Source organism: Antedon bifida, chromosome 1 (assembly GCF_963402885.1).
Source record: "Antedon bifida chromosome 1, ecAntBifi1.1, whole genome shotgun sequence".
Lineage (NCBI taxonomy): Eukaryota > Metazoa > Echinodermata > Crinoidea > Comatulida > Antedonidae > Antedon > Antedon bifida.
This window is the reverse complement of record NC_136226.1, coordinates 27004684-27023511: the sequence shown is the minus strand read 5'-3', so window position 1 is coordinate 27023511 and position 18828 is coordinate 27004684. Positions and strand designations below refer to the sequence as shown.

At 31.6% G+C, this 18828-nt stretch overlaps 2 long non-coding RNA genes across 2 annotated transcripts; both read left to right on the top strand.

Annotated features, from left to right (window-relative positions):
* The first annotated feature begins 332 nt into the window (after nucleotides 1-332).
* LOC144848802 (uncharacterized) lies at nucleotides 333-8537 on the top strand. The gene is made up of 3 exons (XR_013613926.1): nucleotides 333-391; nucleotides 1761-1828; nucleotides 8508-8537. It is a non-coding gene; the product is annotated as an uncharacterized LOC144848802 (long non-coding RNA).
* Nucleotides 8538-10409: 1872 nt separating this feature from the next.
* Nucleotides 10410-14645, top strand: LOC144848783 (uncharacterized). The gene is made up of 4 exons (XR_013613921.1): nucleotides 10410-10460; nucleotides 10799-10822; nucleotides 11724-11753; nucleotides 13248-14645. It is a non-coding gene; the product is annotated as an uncharacterized LOC144848783 (long non-coding RNA).
* Nucleotides 14646-18828: the final 4183 nt, after the last annotated feature.

Here is an 18828-nt window from a genome sequence, read left to right as displayed (position 1 = left end):
TCTTCTATATAAATATAAATTAATATTTTGTTATATATACATTTGACAATAATGATAACAATAGATCATGTATTACCATAATATGAAAATGTTCATTGTAATTAAATGTGTTATAATTCTTTTTATATTTGAAAGTAAATTTTAAATAGCAGCCGTAAATAAATTTGGGAACAATATAACATGTAGGCCTATTACCATAATATAAAAATGTTGATTAAAATGTGTTATTCATTTTAAATGTGAGAGTCAATTTTAAATAACAGCCGTAAATTAATTAATTATTTTTCAACACTATTTATACAAAATTATTAGTGCATTGGATTAGATGATTACAGTTCACCAATACATCAGCATAGATATCGAAGCTTGATATCAGCATGGCAACTAAACTGTAAGTATTGTACAGTAATGTTAATGAACTGGCAATTTTAATCAGTCTAAACTGACAAAGTGTTGGTTTGCTTGCAAACTTGGAGTTTGGCAACAAAAAGCTAGGGTGCCAGTTGATAGGCCTACGCTTCAGTAAACTGTAGAAAGCTAGTTTTGCAGAAATTAGACCATTCATCTGCTTGACAAACTAGCTGTGATCTTAGCAAATCAAATAGTCGTTGGATGCTTTATGGGCATATATGATCCTCTAGTCAGACAACATTTTAGCCTCTAGTCTCGACAGGAATTACAAATTTGCTAGTGTAGAGTAGGCTTAAATGATTTAAGCCTACTTATGGAAAAATTAAAAATTACTCTATGGGCCTATTTACATATACAAATTTAACTGTAGGACTTTCATTACAAAAGTTTACTTGGTTACATATTATAATAATAAGTTTACATAAGCTATATGGGACAAAATGTTAATGCATTTACATACTTTTAGATTACAAATTAGGAAATCAAGAGTAAACAAATTAGGATAGACGTTAAAAGGTAGATGTATAATTACCGTACTATTCTGTACCGATAAGATTAATGCTTCGATATTACAAAGACATTTGTATTCCCTACTGGTGTAATCAATGCAGTCTTCTTTTGCCATAGCACAATATTAAACAATAGACCTGAATACATCTAAACAGATAATAAATGTAATATAAAAGAATTTAGTGATTTATTGATATTGGAATGATAAAAGAATTACTGCTTACACGATTGATTAACATAATATTCATATTTTGTTTAAATAATTTTTAAAAAATAATTACCATATAAATATGATTCTGTATGCTAATTTAGTCTTTTGAAGTGACAGCAGCTGTTTAATTTATTATATTATTTATCGAATTATTATTATTACTGTATAAATTACCATTTGTACCATTGGTTTTAATTTGAACCAATGATAAATTGTAGTATTCGTTCAACAGCATCGTGCACAATAAATTGCAAGTACTTCCAACTCAATTTTGGTCAAAATAGAGGTTTGAAATGGGCCTTTCTTGTCACAGATAACAATATAAACATCATACATAGTAAAGGGATAAAAATAAAAATAGAAAAATATTATTCAACTGCAATTTCTTTTTAAAGTACTTATTACATTTTTAGTAGAATGGATAAAACGTTGTTTTTGTTTTAATCCATTTTACTGATACATTTACCTGACAAATTTCGTTAGTAGACTATTCGCATCGGAGACTTTGATAAACCACAATAGTTGAAGATAGAGTAATGCTGCTTTTCTATACCTACACATTTGAATTTCTATTCTTTTCTTTCATTATTATCCATTTATGGCTGCCCAAATATTTCTTTTTCAACAGTTTTCAAACTTTGATCGTTGTGATTTTGGTCGTTTCTTCATTTAAGTCTGTTTATGGACAATGTCCAAGTAAGTGCCTAGTAATATTTTAATCTTCTTCATCTCAATGCCAACTAGTTGTTTCCCTGATAGTCAGGTTCATCATATTATGAAAATAGGGGTTCCGTAGGATTTTAATGCCCAAAGTGAGATTTCACGTGATTTTAATTATTATGGTGCCAGGATACCAAAAATGCTAGTTAACAAATTTTCACGATCCCGTAACCATGGTAACAGCCCCAAATTCAAAATGGCGACCAAATGGCCATATCTCCATGACCCTTTGGACTATTGACAAGATATTGGTATAAAAATACTGGGAATATATATATTTATATTCGTTGTAATAGACCATTTTGACTAAATATAACCGGAAATGCTATTTTTCTTTACTAGTGACCCTTGACTGTATCTAAAAAATGGCTGGTCATGGAAATTTAAAAATGGTCTCAAATTGCTCAGACTATACATATTTATATTTATTGTAATGCAATATTTTTTAAAGAAAATGACCGGAAGTAAAGTTATTCACCATTGACATAGAGAATAGCTATTTACATTACAAGGATGGATAAATATTGGTCAGATATTTTGGCCCTACTCTGACGTAATTTTCACTTTTACTAAGAATACATCAATACTCCTTAAGTAATGTGGGACTCCAACAACCTCAAGATAACTAGCCTGGCGTTCACTAGGATAATTATGTTATGTATTCAGTTCTTTTCTAAACTCAAATTTTCAAATTGCCATTTTGTATTAATTGAAGATTTCTGATTTAGCTAAAAGTAGTAAATGTCAGAGTGAGATTTGATGGTAATTATAACCTATATTATTAGGAAGGTATCTTGCAGATTTGTTTTGCCCATGACTGGTTTTCATTTATATGCTCGTCTGATAAATCAAGCTTGGCTTGATGTAGATGACCCAATACCAGTGAATAAAAGATTGTGATTAATTTGAATGTAAAGAAAAAAAATCTGTATTTAAATAGTGCTCTTTTCCCGGATCAGGCTCTAGAACAGAAGGAAAACAGTTAAAATGAGCTGATGATCGTTTTGGCATTACTTAAGAGGAGGAAATCGAACTAGATATCCCATTCAACACAAAACACACAAATCCTTCAAGATTTCATCAAAATACATTCATAACAAAATCAACACTTTTTTAACATTGTCTTAGTAATAATTTCAAAAGAAGTAAAGAAATATATCGGAGATAATTAAAAAAAAGGAGTTGAAGCTTTTTGAAGTTTGTGAGCAAAGTCTGGTTGTGGACTCCCTGAAATGAAAATGAAACCAAAAACATTTAGTAGCTTGAAGGAGATAAAATAATAAGATGCTGTAAACATCAAAAACCTTTTGGTCACTTCTAACAATCTCACTCCTTGGCTTGGCGATATGACTCACAAAATGGCAGTCAATGTTAGCATTGAAAGATGCGGCTTCTTATATTTTGAAACATCAAAGAAGAAAAACCAAGGAAAGTCTAACCACGTAATAATGTATGACCGGCAGCAGTTCAATGTATGAAAATGTTTCAAAAACAAGCATTAAATGTACAAAAGTTAAAGAATCAACTACTCTCACTCCTTGACTGTATTAATGGCAACAAGGATGCTGACACAATAAATTCATGGTACTGATGTAATTAAAGATGTTTTAATCCAATTTTGAAGCTCCAGTTTCCTATCAGGAAAAATGTAAAAAGTATTAACATTTCAGGAAAAGTGCAGGAAGAATCAATTTGGCTACGTTATTTTAGTGAAGTGGATGGGAGGAAAATGGATACAGTGCAATGAATTTCTGCTGTAATTTTTACCATTGTCCAAAATTGTTTACATAGATAAATGTGCTTACTTACAATATAAAGTATATACTATTTATAAAATATATAAAAACTAAATATGTGATTAGAAATTAAATATTCAAATGATGTATAAACTCATAATCCCTACCACAAACAATTGACGATACATGCTCAAATAGATAAATGCTTATATCCATTTTCATATTTATTAGTTCAAAGGTCAATAACTTTACTTCCGGTCATTTTATAACAAAATGTTGCATTAAAATAAATATAAATATGTATGGTCTGAGCAATTTGAGACCATTTTTAAATGTATATAATCAGCCGTTTTTTGGATACAGTTCGAGTCAAGGTGAAGGGACAATAGTGCAGAAAAATAGCATTTCCGGTTACATTTAGTAAAAATGTTCTATTACAACGAATATAAGTATATTTATTCCGAGTATTTTGATACCAATATCTTGTTAATAGACCAAAGGGTTATGTAGATATGACCAGAGACTACTGAATACAAATTCTATTCTATTCTCTATGTTAAAGGTCATTAATTGCATTACAGTAATTATAAATATATAAGGTCTGAGCAATTTGAGACCATTTTTAAATTTTCATGACCAGCCGTTTTTAAGATACAGTAGCCTACGACTCAATAGTACAGAAAAAGCTCCAAAATTTGGACCATGTGGATATGTAGGATTTTGCTCTCTCAAAAGCTCCAAAATTATCCGGTGTTTTAATTATTTTATAAGCAGAATTTATGGTTAAGTGTTATTTTTATCTTATTTATGTTGGGATTCTGTCAAATTAGCACCTGTTTGGTTTGAATTTGATGTGTAACACGTTATCCAAAAGCTAGGCCTAGCCTAGCCACAAACCGGAAGTAGTGTTCACTCTAGTGATTAGCTGAGTGAGGTGAGCGAGAATACACGTGGGAATAGGCTATACAACAAACAAGGATGCCTAGACCTAAGACCGTTAACGGAAAAGGGAAAGAGGATGATGTGTTAATAGCTGGAGATGAAGACTCGGCAGATGATGCTCCAACAGAGGCTGTTCTGAAACAACTATCTGATATAAAAGACCAAGTCAAGTTTATACCCAATCTCTTAGAAAATATGCGGGAAATCAAATCGTCCATGGAATTCTTTAACAAAATGATTGAAGAAAATTGTGTTAAGATGAAAAGCATTGAGCAAGAAAATAAACAAAAGAAGATATTGCACTTAAAGTTCTAAAGGAAATCGACAGTAGTATACAAAAATCGGAAATAGAAGCTTCACATAGGATTGGTATCCGAGATAGAACAAACAGACCAATAATTGTCAAATTTTGCAACAGAAAGAAACGTGATCAAATATATAATGACAGAAAAAAGATTAGGAATACAACTACTGATATGCTTGGATACACAGGTAAAAACCACATATATATTAATGAAAACTTAACACAAAAGAAACGTAGTCTTATGGGAAAAACAAATGATATAAGGAAGACAAAGAACTATAAGTATATGTGGACATACAATGGGCGCATCTATGTACGCAAACAATAGGGTTCATTGTTGATTGTTATTAATAGTGAAGATGACATTGGTAAAATTGTATAATATCATTTGAGGCTAATTATTTAGCATTCTTTAATGAACTTTATTACTGATGATGATACATTTGAGGCTCCCATTAATAGCCTTGACAATTATATCACCCCTACTAAGTTCTCTGAAAAATGTACAGGTATTTTGTCACACTCTTTGTCTGTTCTAAATTTTAACATCAGATCACTAAAAAAGAATTTTGAGGAATTTGAACAAGTTCTTAATACTTTGGGAAATTTTAAAATTATAGGTCTTACTGAAGTTTGGAACATTCAAAATCCAGATCTCTTTAATTTGAATTCGTATTCATTTGAATACAAATGCAGAGAACAGGGTAGGAGTGGTGGAGTAGGTATTTGTGTTCACTCTTTATATATTGGACACTCAATTATAACTTGATTATACAATAGCTAACTCAGAATCATTGTGCTTTGAATTGTTTGATGATGCGAACAAATTTATTGTTGGTGTTATATACAGGCAAAATAATACAGACCTAACTGAGTTTTATAACAGTGTTTTAGATATACTAAATAATAATAAAATTGAAAAAAATAATTGTATTATATTGGGCGACTTTAATTTTGATGTTTTAAATTCTTCTGTTAATGTAGACTCCTTTATTGATAAACTTAATTGTTTAAATATACACAACCTAATTGAAACTCCGTCCAGGGTCACTAAAGATACTTGTACTTTAATTGACCATATTTATGCCAATGTTTTTAATACAAATATATATAGTGGTTCAATTGTCTGCGATATTTCTGATCACTTCCCTGTATTTTCAATATTTGAAAATATTGTTTCAAGTGAAAAAATTGATTTTATTTTTGTTCGTGATTTTAGTAACTTTAAAAAAAATGCATTTATTTATGACTTATCTAATATATCATGGGATGAAGTTTCTATGTCTAAAGATGTTGATGATTCTTACAACAAATTTTATACCTCATTTAGTAACCTTTGTAACTTGCATGCCCCTTGTGTCAAACGTTCGGTAAAAAACATTGAAGAAAAAAAGCCATGGATCACTAAATCAATTAAAAAATGTATTAGGAAAAAGCACAAGTTGTTTTCAAAAGTTATTAAGTCAAATTATGATCCAATTTTATTTTCAGAGTATAAAAAATACAGAAATACCTTAACAAAAACAATTAGATTGGCTAAAAGCACTTTTTATCACAATTTATTTTCCGAAAATAGTAATAACTCTTTTAAAACATGGCAAACAATCAATACATTATTAGGACATAAGCGTAACACTAATAACTTACCCATAAATATATCTGTATCGACGCATAATAATAATAACTGGTACTTGATATAGCGCATTATGCTGAAAGCCTCAATGCGCTTTACAAAGACAGAAAATTTAGAAATATTACAAATTAAAAAGGTGGGTTTTGAGGAGAGATTTGAAGACACTGGTGGAAGTAGCCTGACGGATTTCAATAGGCAACACGTTCTGCACTATATAATAAACGTTTAGTAAATTACTTTGAAATATTTAATTTGTTTTACAATCATCAATATGGCTTTAGAGAAAAATATAGCACTAAGTTGTCATTGATTAAATTTAGTTAATAATCTTCAATGTGATATTGATAAGGGAATGTCTTCAATTGGTATATTTATTGATTTTCGTAAAGCCTTTGATACGATTGATCATAACATTTTACGTTCGAAATTATTTCATTATGGTATTAGAGGCAATGCTTTAAATTGGATTTCTGATTATCTCAACAACCGAAAATAATTTGTTTCATCAAATGGCTTTACTTCTGAAAAATTACCTATCACTTGTGGTGTGCCCCAAGGTTCGGTCATTGGCCCTATTCTGTTCTTAATTTATATCAATGATCTTCCAAATTCTTCTAATTTTTTTTATTTTCGTTTGTTTGCAGATGACACTAATTTATTTCATTCATTTGCTCACAATCTTCTTGATCTGACTGTTATTAACACTCAATTCCAGAAATCATAGATTGGTGCAACGCAAACAAATTGACAATTAATCTTGATAAAACTAATTATATGATTTTCCACTCTAAAAATAAACAAATTACACATTGGGGCTCACTGACTGTTAATAACGAAATAATTAAAGAAAGTACTTGTATTAATTTTGTGGGTATTAAATTTGATAAGTTTCTTTCATGGAAGTATCACATTTATGATATTAAAGCAACAATTAAGAAAAAGGCTGGTTTGTTATTTAGGTTGAGACATTTTGTTCCTAGAAAAACTCTAATCATGCTTTATAATTCATTTATTTATCCAATCATAACTTATGGCATTGAAGTTTGGGCTAGTACATTTTAATCTTTCTTAAATCCTGTTTTAATCTTACACAAAATGATAGTTAGATGTATTACGTTTTCAAGTTTTAGGGCACACTCTTCTCCTTTGTTTTATGAACTCAAAATTTTAGATGTTTATAAACTACATAGATTACATGTTCTCAAACTTATTTCAGATATATTTTATAAGCGAACTGATTATTTTTCATCTATTGGACACTCTCTAGTACAAGATTTAATAATGATTATAGTTTAGCGTTACCTCAAGCTCGTATTTCTTTAGGAAAGTTTAGGATTAGTTTGGAAGGAGCAAATTTATGGAATAATATTTCAGTTGAAATTCGTAGTATTATTTATCGGAAATCGTTTATAAATCAAGTTAAAAAATGTTTATTTGATGAATATTTAGAATAATGTACGTTTTATGTTTTTCTTTTCAATTCCACCTATATTTTTTGTAATTTATATTTGTAAAGGGGGTTAAACTCGATTAGAAAAATCTTTTTTTAACCTCCTATTGCCATGCTGTAATTTGTTTCTTTTTTTAAAAATATATATTTATATATATATATATATATTTCTTTTTTTGGCAATAAAAGTTGAAGTTAAAAATAGCATTTCCGGTTGCATTTAGTAAAAATGTTCTATTAAAACGAATACAAATATATATATATATATTACGAGTATTTTGATACCAATATCTTGTCAATAGACTAAAGGGTTATGGAGATATGGCCATTTGGTCGCCATTCTGAACTTGGGGCTGTTACCATGGTTACGTGATCGTGAAAATGTGTTACCTAGCATTTTTGGTATCCTAGCACCATAATAAAGTGAAATCAAGTGAAATCTCACTTTGGGCATTAAAATCCTACGGAAATACACGAGAACCCTGACTATGACCGAGACACAAACATTATTTTATGATAAATCAATCTTGTTGTAAGCTTTAAACTTAAAACTTATTCACAAACAATCTGTAATGCAATTTTATTTTCAGTCGGAGGTTTGGGTTGTCGAGATGATGCAGTAAGTAAATTATAAATTAGTTTTGTAAAATGTACATATGCCTATTATATTTTCCGTAAAGCCGATTTTTCACTAGTGACGAATTTTTCGAATTAAAAGCAGTTGCTTCTACGCATGCGTAATCTCTCGTCTTCCATATCTCATACCAACCCCCCCCCCCCCCCCACGAGTTGTTTGCTTCAGCGAAATTGGTAGTTCGAATTTGTTTTATTTTTGACGCGAAGCAAAACATTGTGCAACCAATCAGAGTTTAGAAAAAAAGCTATGGTGCGTTCATAGGCACTCATGACAATCGACAATCTGCTGAGACACAAGATAAACATCATAATTCACAGCTATTCGCTTTCTTGCGGTGGAAAGAATATAGCGGGGTTTTTTTCTCTGCAAAACGTTTAATTCGTGCGAACAAATTCGCCTAGTTGAAAAGTGGCTATTATACTACACAAATTAATCGCCCACAAACAATGCGTGTACAATGTAGGCCTAACATCACAAAGGTACCAATAAAGTAAACGTCAAAACTGGAAGGTAAACTGATTTACTATTTACTTGTCTCATGTCTTGTTATAATATATTTCCACCTTCTGTTGCTTAGCTCATATTTGTTATATGTTGCATAGGCTTCTTGAGACTAAAGCTGATCCTTGTGTGAAACATTAAATAATTTAAAAAAAAAGCTAATCAAAAAGTTAAAAATATGAATCAATTAATGGTTTTGTAATCAGGCCTACCATCTATTACATTTACTTATTGTCCTCCTACATGATTTGTTTTTGTTTTTATTAATGTTAACAATGTATCTCAGGATGAAGGTAAGTAATTACACGTTAACATTGTGTATTTACAATATAGGCATATATCATTTATATATAAATTTACGTAAGAGCAAAATTCGGTAAATCGCGCTCCACTTTGGAATGTTTACCCTATAGTAAGTTTATACATACTTTCGGTACTGATTTTTAACACCTACTTTAAACATGTTTATTAATTTTTGTTTAGTTAGACTGATACATAGGTATTGACGATTAATGAATTTAGGTTAAATTTTGGCTAGGATTATATTGATGTTTTGGTAGGTGGTGAGTGGATAAGGTTCTGTAATGCAATATGTAAATGTTAATTGTATGTGCCTTTTCCCAATGTGGGTTGTGTTTTTTGGTATTTATCACATTTTGCATTTGTTTCACGTAATCTATCTTAAGCTTATAGACCTGCTAATGATGGGCACAATTATATCCAACTACTTAACATTATATCGCGTTTATGGAGTTCCTTGCTTTAACTTTGAAAATGTTCAGTTCTTTACGTCAAAGCTTTATATCTTCGAGAACCATCCGTGGGCACGTACTAGGGGGTACTCGAGTTAATCTAATGATGATTTAATTTTTACTACTCTAGAGATACAAAGTGTGTGTTTTGTATAAGTATCAGAGATTATAGCATGTTTCCGCTAGAAGAATAAATTTGTGTAAACATTCGATTTTATTTTAATTTATTTAATTCAAAAATAATTTATTAGGGTGGTTCATCCGGCCGAAGCTAATCATTAGGAAAAAGTAGTACAATATAAGTTTACAGGAAAACATCATAAAAATAAAAAAAAGGCAGTTGACATCAACAATTAAAAATTAATTGGTTGGTTGCATTTCTTTCAAAACAAAGTTGATATAATAATATCAATACCCATCATAGTGTTTATTATATTTTTTATCTTTTGTGGGTTCATACCACTTTTATTCATCAATTTAATTATGTTAATTTATGTCTTTAGTTTTGGTTAAAAAATATACCCATGCTATTGTTTCTTTTTCTTATTGTATATTTCGTTTGTCATTATCTAAATAAATATTTGTATGTATTTTGTATTTAAAAGGGTTGCTCTTTTCAGACTCGGATAGAATGAGAGGAGTAGATGCGGAACGTGAGTAAATATCGTAATAGGCCATTAATAGGACGATGAAGATTGACAATAGCATACGCAAACACACACCTACATACATACATACATACATACATTTTGTTTACATAAAACAAACTTAGTAGGCGTAAACTATGTAATATAAACATAAGTTTATGAATGTATTAGTTCTTTAATAAATCATGTGGTAATTTATGTATTTCAGAGCGCATCATATTCCAAACAAAACAGAGTTAAAACCAATATTAGTACGTTAGAGGCCTGATTACATTTTTTAAATTGGAATTAATTTTACTCAAATAATTTGTTTTTTATTTTTAAAGTTGCACTTTGTTTTTCAGGCAGTAAAACTGAACCCGATTCTGGTAAGTTAAACTTATAACTAAAACGTGATATCCTCGGTTGTTAAAGATGCAAACCTAAAGCAAAACTTCACTTTTTTTATTATTTCAGCAATTTTGTATGAGAATTTGCATGATCTTAAGCTCTGTCTACACTATCAAAGTTTATGTTGCAAGATGTTCCCATATATGGACGGGATGATGTCATATCACTACCATATTTGGGTATATCACTACCATTTTGGGTACATCACACTTTTTTGTCAAAATATTTGACAGTGTAGACAGAGATAAGTTAGGAATAAGTGAAGCAAAACAAACATTAGTTAATATTAATAAATGAATTTATTTCTATATCATGTGAAAAGCCACACGGATAAAATATCACATGTGTATACAGTAATGACAGTAACTTTATCTTGTAAGACAGTAGCCCCACTGTAGCTCCACAAATGATGTTAATCATGTCAACTTTATCCTCTATGTAAGTTGCCCCAGACTGTAGCCCAGAAATGCACGTTGGGCCATACAAGACTTGCGAACAGAGCCAAACGACTATTTCACGTTGACTTGCAGCTGTTACACATTGGGATGCACACAAATACCATTGAAGCAACCTTATCTTGCAAGCCCCAGACAGGAGCCCAGGAATTCCCGTTTGGGCCATCAAGGTTTAATCATTCGAAGGGCCATACAGTATATTTTCTGCACTTCTAACCTATTTTAGGCGCTTTAGCCCAGCTATGTGTAGGCCTAGGATTCTTTGGTCGTTGACAAAATTAACAATACAGTAGTATAGGTGTGTTTATAAAATCTAAATAAATATAATATTTTTTATTTATAAAAATGTTTTGTAATGTAAATATGTAACAAATGTGCATTATAATATCCTGTCATTATCAGAACGTTTTCTATCTATTTATAGACCATGAACGCCGAATACCACTAGGTCGTCGTGAGTATCTATATAATACAAATTTAATTATTAACATAACATTTAAAAAAGATACGCAGTGTTTTCATTGTTTCTTACACCATCAATTTATACGAAAAAGATGACAAGGAAGCCTGCTGTAATGTTGTCAAACTAGTTTGATAGTGTAAACAGATCTTAACGCATCTTAGTTTAACCATAGATCAATGGTTTCATATCGTGAACCCCATGAAACGTAACTTATACGAAAAGATCATACATTAATCAAATTATCAAATTGATAATTAATTTTTATTATTTCAATTTGAATTATTATCAAAATCTCTAGTGGGTACAACTGTTAAGCCTAAAGGAAAAATTAGTATTAAGCATCTTTCAAATGTGCTCCGATTCGGCTCCGGTTTGGCTCCGGTAAATAAAATTGCATCTCAATGTTTCGTTTTCTCGACGCTGAACGCGGCTATGTAATCTTTTACTTGATAGGCAACTATTCATCTTCCACCTCATGAAATTATTTTCTCTATTGCACTCATAAACATTAATTATGTTTTAGACTATTTCATGCTATGTGAGAATCATGCGCATTATTTGTAACGATTATGAATCGCACAGCCATTGTTGAACGCATAATTCTTGTTCAGATTATTAAACACGGTTACGAACATCAACTTATCTGTTACATGAATATAAATTTCAAAGTGTTCATGCTTTTTTTCTGATCTGTTTCAGAACCTCATAGTGGGATAAAAGTATTCATAAAGTAAAAAAATACTTTTAGACGAAAGTTAATAATGCCAATGATAGCGGATAATCATTGCTTTGATAATTTATGATTTTCAGCATTGTAATAGCATGTAATATAATTATGTATTATATATTTCTTTTAATGGTCAATGTACAGTAATAGAGAGGTTTCGCAATCTTACGAATACGATAACGAAAACGGATACGTCACGCACACGTATTCGTTTTCGTAAGCCATAAAAAAATCTGTTTCGCATGGCAACGAAATATTGAGGCGCGTCCAAAATAGGACTGCGGTAAATTTGAGCGAAGCGCAGGTACGTGTTGCTTGGTGCTTGGCTGCCTAGGCCTAGAGTAACATCAAAGCGAGTGAGGACTTTAAAAACTGCTATTTATCAAAATTGACCTGGCATTTTAGTAAATTACTTTAGTAAATTACTTTCAATAAATCTATAATTATATTATAATCATGAATCATTCCTAATTCAAATGCAAAATGTGCAAAATAGATCAAAAACTATACTCGTTTTGTAGTTACGAATATGACTGGCGATATTCGTCAACACGAATACGCTTTACGAATATGAAATGGGGATCAGCTCAAAAGTTTCACAAATGTATGACGTATCCGTTTTCGTTATCGTATTCGTAAGGTTGCGAAACCTCCCTAATAACTATATTTATTCGCCAATTTAATACACATTAATATAAACGATACCGGTATGGCATAATATTTCTTTTTTATTTTTAAAGTTGCACTTTGTTTTTCAGACAGTGAAAATGAACCCGATTTTGGAGGTAAATTAAACTTATAACTGAAACGTGATATCCTCGATTGTCAAGGAAGCAAACCTAAAAGCAAAACTTCACTTCACAGCAATTTTGTATGAGAATTTACAAGATCTTAAGCTCTGTCTACACACTATCAAAGTTTATTCTGCAAAAAATAGGATGTTCCCATATATGGACGGGATGATGTCATATCATTACCATATTTGGGTATATCACTACCATTTTGGGTACATCACACATTTTGTCAAAATATTTAACAGTGTAGACAGAGATAAGTTAGGAATAAGTGAAGCAAAACAAACATTAGTTAATATTAATAAATGAATTTATTTCTATATCATGTTGTCATAATATTATGTTTCTACATTCCTATGGTTAGATAAAGGATTTTTTAGACTAGGTCTGCTAAATTTATAAGCCAATCATATCTGTACTAATCATATTCGTACCAAAATTGAACCCCATTTTATTACTATTGGCTCATCACTCATACATCCTTCTCAATTAGTTACTAATCTTGGTATAAAACTTGACGAATCTCTAAACATGCAAGCACACATCAGTTATATTACTAAATCAGTAAACTTTTATCTTCGAAATATTGCACAAATTCGACGTTTTCTTTCGATACGCTCCACATCCTCTATCATTCTTGGTTTTATCTCCTCTCGTCTTGATTATTGCAATTCACTGTTCTATGCCCTTCCGAATTTTCAAATTAATCGTCTTCAACGACTACAGAACTCGGCTGCTCGTATAATTACGTTCACTAACCGTCGCTCTCACATTTCACCTGTTCTTCGAGAACTTCACTGGCTCCCCATTGACAATCGAATCAAACTTAAAATCTTGCTCCTTACTTTTAAAGCACTTCTTTTTAACCAACCTGCTTACATCCGTTAACTAATCACCTTTTATGCTCCTGGACGGACTCTTAGATCATCTGATGATTTCTTACTCTCTGTTCCTCGCATATCTACTAAAACCTCTGGTCATAGATCGTTTTCATTTGCTGCACCCACACTCTGGAATTCACTCCCCCCACAAATTAAACACTGCTCTTCTGTTGCCTTATTTTAAAAATTGCTCAAAACTCATTTTTTTGACCACTAACATGCACATCGCCTTTGATTTTGTACCTCGGTCTTTGAATTGACGCTTTATAAATATTGGAGGGAACATAATATTATCCTCCTCTGAAGCCCCTCATTTGCATGTTGAATATATAAAGGAAATATTATAGATATTAAGAGAGAAGAGATAATAATATCATAGTAGAAAGACGTATAGAGAAGAAAGGTCTAGACTGGTAGAAAGTTGTATTGTATTAATAGTAATTTGGAGTTACAAGAAATAAAAGTTGATATAGTAGAATATACTTTTGTATGTGGAATCACTTTTAGTCTGTGTACGGTCTCGTGGATTAATACGCCAGAGAAAGCATCGCTCGGAACCGACTCTAATAAATTCACTACACATGTGAAAAGCCACACGGATAAAATACCACATGTGTATACAGCAATGACAGTAACTTTATCCTGTAAGACAGTAGCCCCACTGTAGGGTGTGTAGAAAGCGATGACCTCGAATTGGACGACCCCAACGACCCGGGCGACCTCGAATTGGACGACCTAGAATTGGACAACCCATAACACGAAACCGACGACCCCTATAGCCTAGCCTAGGCCTAAGTGTGGTATAACATCCCGAAGCCAAACATAGCCAAAGATCTTTAAACCATACCTTATATAATACTCGCAAGCAAGCAATTGATTGAAAAAATACAGAAATATCGCCATTTGATACTGAATGTGTCGACACGAACAAACGAACAGATATGGAATGCCAAGAGTGCATCATTAAAACTGAATTCGACTCGATTAGCACACGAAATATCATAAACATGGCAAACCAGGTCAACGGCCCCTTTTTCAGCGGCGGGTAAGGTTTGGTCAGTGGATTGGTCATCGTTAACCCAAATAATAAAATCAAATTAAATCAAGGCTATCTGTACGTTTGCCCCAAGATGTTGCCAGATCTATGTAACTAGCTAGAGAGGATTTGTTCAGAATACATCATTTACTCTAATGGATTTTTTCTCGAAAAATGACCGGAAGTATCACTTTTGATCTTTGACCTGATTATAATATAATTACCATATTTAAATTAACATACAACGATCGTTTTTTTCTTTTTCGGGATGTTATACCACACTTAGGCCTAGGCTAGGCTATGGGAGTCGTCGGTTTCGTGTTATGGGTTGTCCAATTCTAGGTCGTCCAATTCGAGGTCGCCCGGGTCGTTGGGGTCTTCCAATTCGAGGTCATCGCTTTCTACCGTCATTGTCAGGACTTTTTCTATCTATTTTCTACCTTATCTTGCAAGCCCCAGACAGGAGCCCAGGAATTCCTGTTTGGGCCATCAAGGTTTAATCATTCGAAGGGCCATACAGTATATTTCCTACATTTCTTACCTATTTTAGGCGCTTTAGCACAGCTATGTCTAGGCCTAGGATTCTTTGGTCGTTGACAAAATTAACAATACAGTAGTATAGGTGTGTTTATAAAATCTAAATAAATATAATATTTTTTATTTATAAAAATGTTTTGTAATGTAAATATGTAACAAATGTGCATTATAATATCCTGTCATTATCATAACTTTTTCTATCTATTTACAGACCATGAACGCCGAATACAACTAGGTCGTCGTAAGTATCTTATAATACAAATTTAATTATTAACATAACATTTTAAAAAGATACGCAGTGTTTTCATTGTTTCTTACACCATCATTTATACGAAAAAGATGACAAGGAAGCCAGTTCTGTAATTTTGTCAAACTAGTCAAACTAGTTTGATAGTGTAAACAGAGCTTAACGGATCTTAGTTTCACCATAGATCAATGGTTTATGAGATGAAAGAAGCAGGGAGATTATAGAGGCAGTGAGATGATAGAAGCAGTGAGATGATAGAAGCAGTGAGATGATAGAAGCAGGTAGATGATGGAAGCAGGGAGATGATAGAAGCAGGGGGGAAGAAAGAGGGGAAAAACAAATCACGCCAGACGACGCATACAGCATCATTGCAGTGTTGCTGCTGAATTATCTTAATCATTATGACGTATTTTAATAAGTTTTGTTTACTTAACAGGGTAGTGAATCATCAATAGGCATAGATATGGCAACAGGTTAGTAGGTTTATTTTGTAATTTGCGTGTTCGTACTTCACCAACCATTAAAGTAAGAAATTCCTTATAATTAATTTGTATTTTTCGGAATCGAAATTTTATTTTTCTGAATTCGTATTATTTGTAATTACATAAACAAAATATTGCAACATTTTTGTTCTGTATGATAGTTGTGTTTAGTACCTGTGTTTAACCGTTTGTACAAAGTTACGTGTTATGGAAAATGTAATACATTAGTAAAATGACCAGTTTTTAATTTTTTTTGTTTATTCATTTGAACAGATAATGAAAGTTACATTGAGTTTTTGAAGAACAGGGACAATCGGCTACTGAGTTAGACAAAGGTAAAATAGCATGGCGTTTGTTTTTTAAAGTGATGACTATTCGTTGTGTGAATAGGCCTACTGTAATAAATGTGAAGAAATGTGTGAATTGCCGATATTAATGAAACATAATTGCCAGAAGTACTGTGATAGCGCTGTTCTATTTTGTTATGCTTGATCAATATTGATGAATGACGTAATGTATAAACTGGTATAAATTGAGAGAAAGATTTATAATGTGGGTTGGTTATGAATACGGATTAACCATGGAGGTATAAAAATAGATTTATATACCTCCATGGATTAACCCGGTGTACATGCTGAGTAACAAGCCATAGATGTGTAAACATGTTGTACTTGTCATCACAAGATGACCGATATAACAGTACAAATTGTACCATCATTTATCTTCAGCATACTCTGTATTGTGTTCCATTATGTGGATGTAAACACTGTAATTGTGTTCACAGTCATAATAACAAATAATACATTTTTATCAGTTGGATGGTAACAAATATGTCATGAGTTGAAAGATTGACAGCTCTATTTAACGAGACGGGGAGGAGTTACATCTTTGAACGAATGAAATATTCTCTCCATTCAACGAATTCAAATAATGCATTATTTGTGCTCTTACGTCCTAAAGTAAACTTTATTCAAATAATCCGCTGCTTACTTTGAAGCATTGTGTAAGGCTAGGCCGGAAGCTAGGCTAATTAGAAAGGTCCAATTTCAGAAACGGGTTAGTAGTACAGGTACAATGTTTTCAAAATGTTCACAGAAAGTTGAACATGTATTATAACCATTAATTATCGTAATTATATATAATTTTTCCGTAAGGTAGAACTAATAACCAAACGGCACGCAAAGACAATCAATAATACATTCAGGTGTGTTATAATAATATTATGTTTTAAAACTATTTTGCATTGCAGTGATAGAAGATGAACGTCACGTGGAGTCAGGCAGCATGGGAAACGGTAAGTAATTCATGACATATACAGTACTATTGAATATAATAAATATAATATGACAAAGCGGTTTTAAACATTAGTATTTACTTCAATAAAAACAATTAACTACTGTATGATATAGCAATACACTCTATTTTTAAATATTTGAATAGTCTGTCTTACTATTTATAACATACCCATATGTCTAAATCAACCCAGTGCTGTATCTCCTAATAATACAATATTTGCCCAGTATAATAGGAAAATTTGGTAATAGGTCTACAGCTGCATCTCATTTATATAACGTAGTTATGTTAAAGGTTAGGTTATGTTATATGATAGGCCTACTAGGAAATACACGTGAAATACATGGTACTGGGCATCGTGTCGATACAGTACCGATAATCGGGTGCCTATACAATCCTCTTCGAATTACATTTTGATAAATCCTATTTATATATTTTAAATATAATTTCTTAGAGGAAAGTGAATCAGAAATTGAATCAGAAATTGAATCGGAAAAATCAAGTGATGACGAAATCGAATCTGATGACGAATCTACCGATGAAGAAAGTTCAAATCCATCAGAAGAAGAACAAGATAAGAATGAATCTAATAAAAGTGACGAAGAGAGTGATGATTATGACAGTGATGATGCTTGTTTTGGAAAATAATATAATATAGAGATTTCTCATAACTAGTGCTAAGGATAGCATTGAAAGCAATTCTAAAACACCAGTAGGAGACAAAATATTTTGAATGAATGCATAGAAGGAATGTTATTTTTTGCACACAATTCAAATAAGTATATTGGTAGTGGTTATTAAGCAGAGAAGAGTGAAATTGAAATTTCATTTTTCCCTGTTATTAAGTAAGTAATCAGTAAAGCCTGTTTTCTTTTCATTTGGACGAAACGAAAACACTTAAGCGCACTAAAAGTAAGTTGCGTTTTGATTGGTGATTGAGTCTAACTGTTGTTGTTTTGCGTCCGGTCGATGGGTATGATAAATGTATAAATGTAAATTGACAAATTTGGGAGGAAAATGAATAATCCTCCAAATATTTATTAGAACTATGGGTGACGTATTTGTAAAA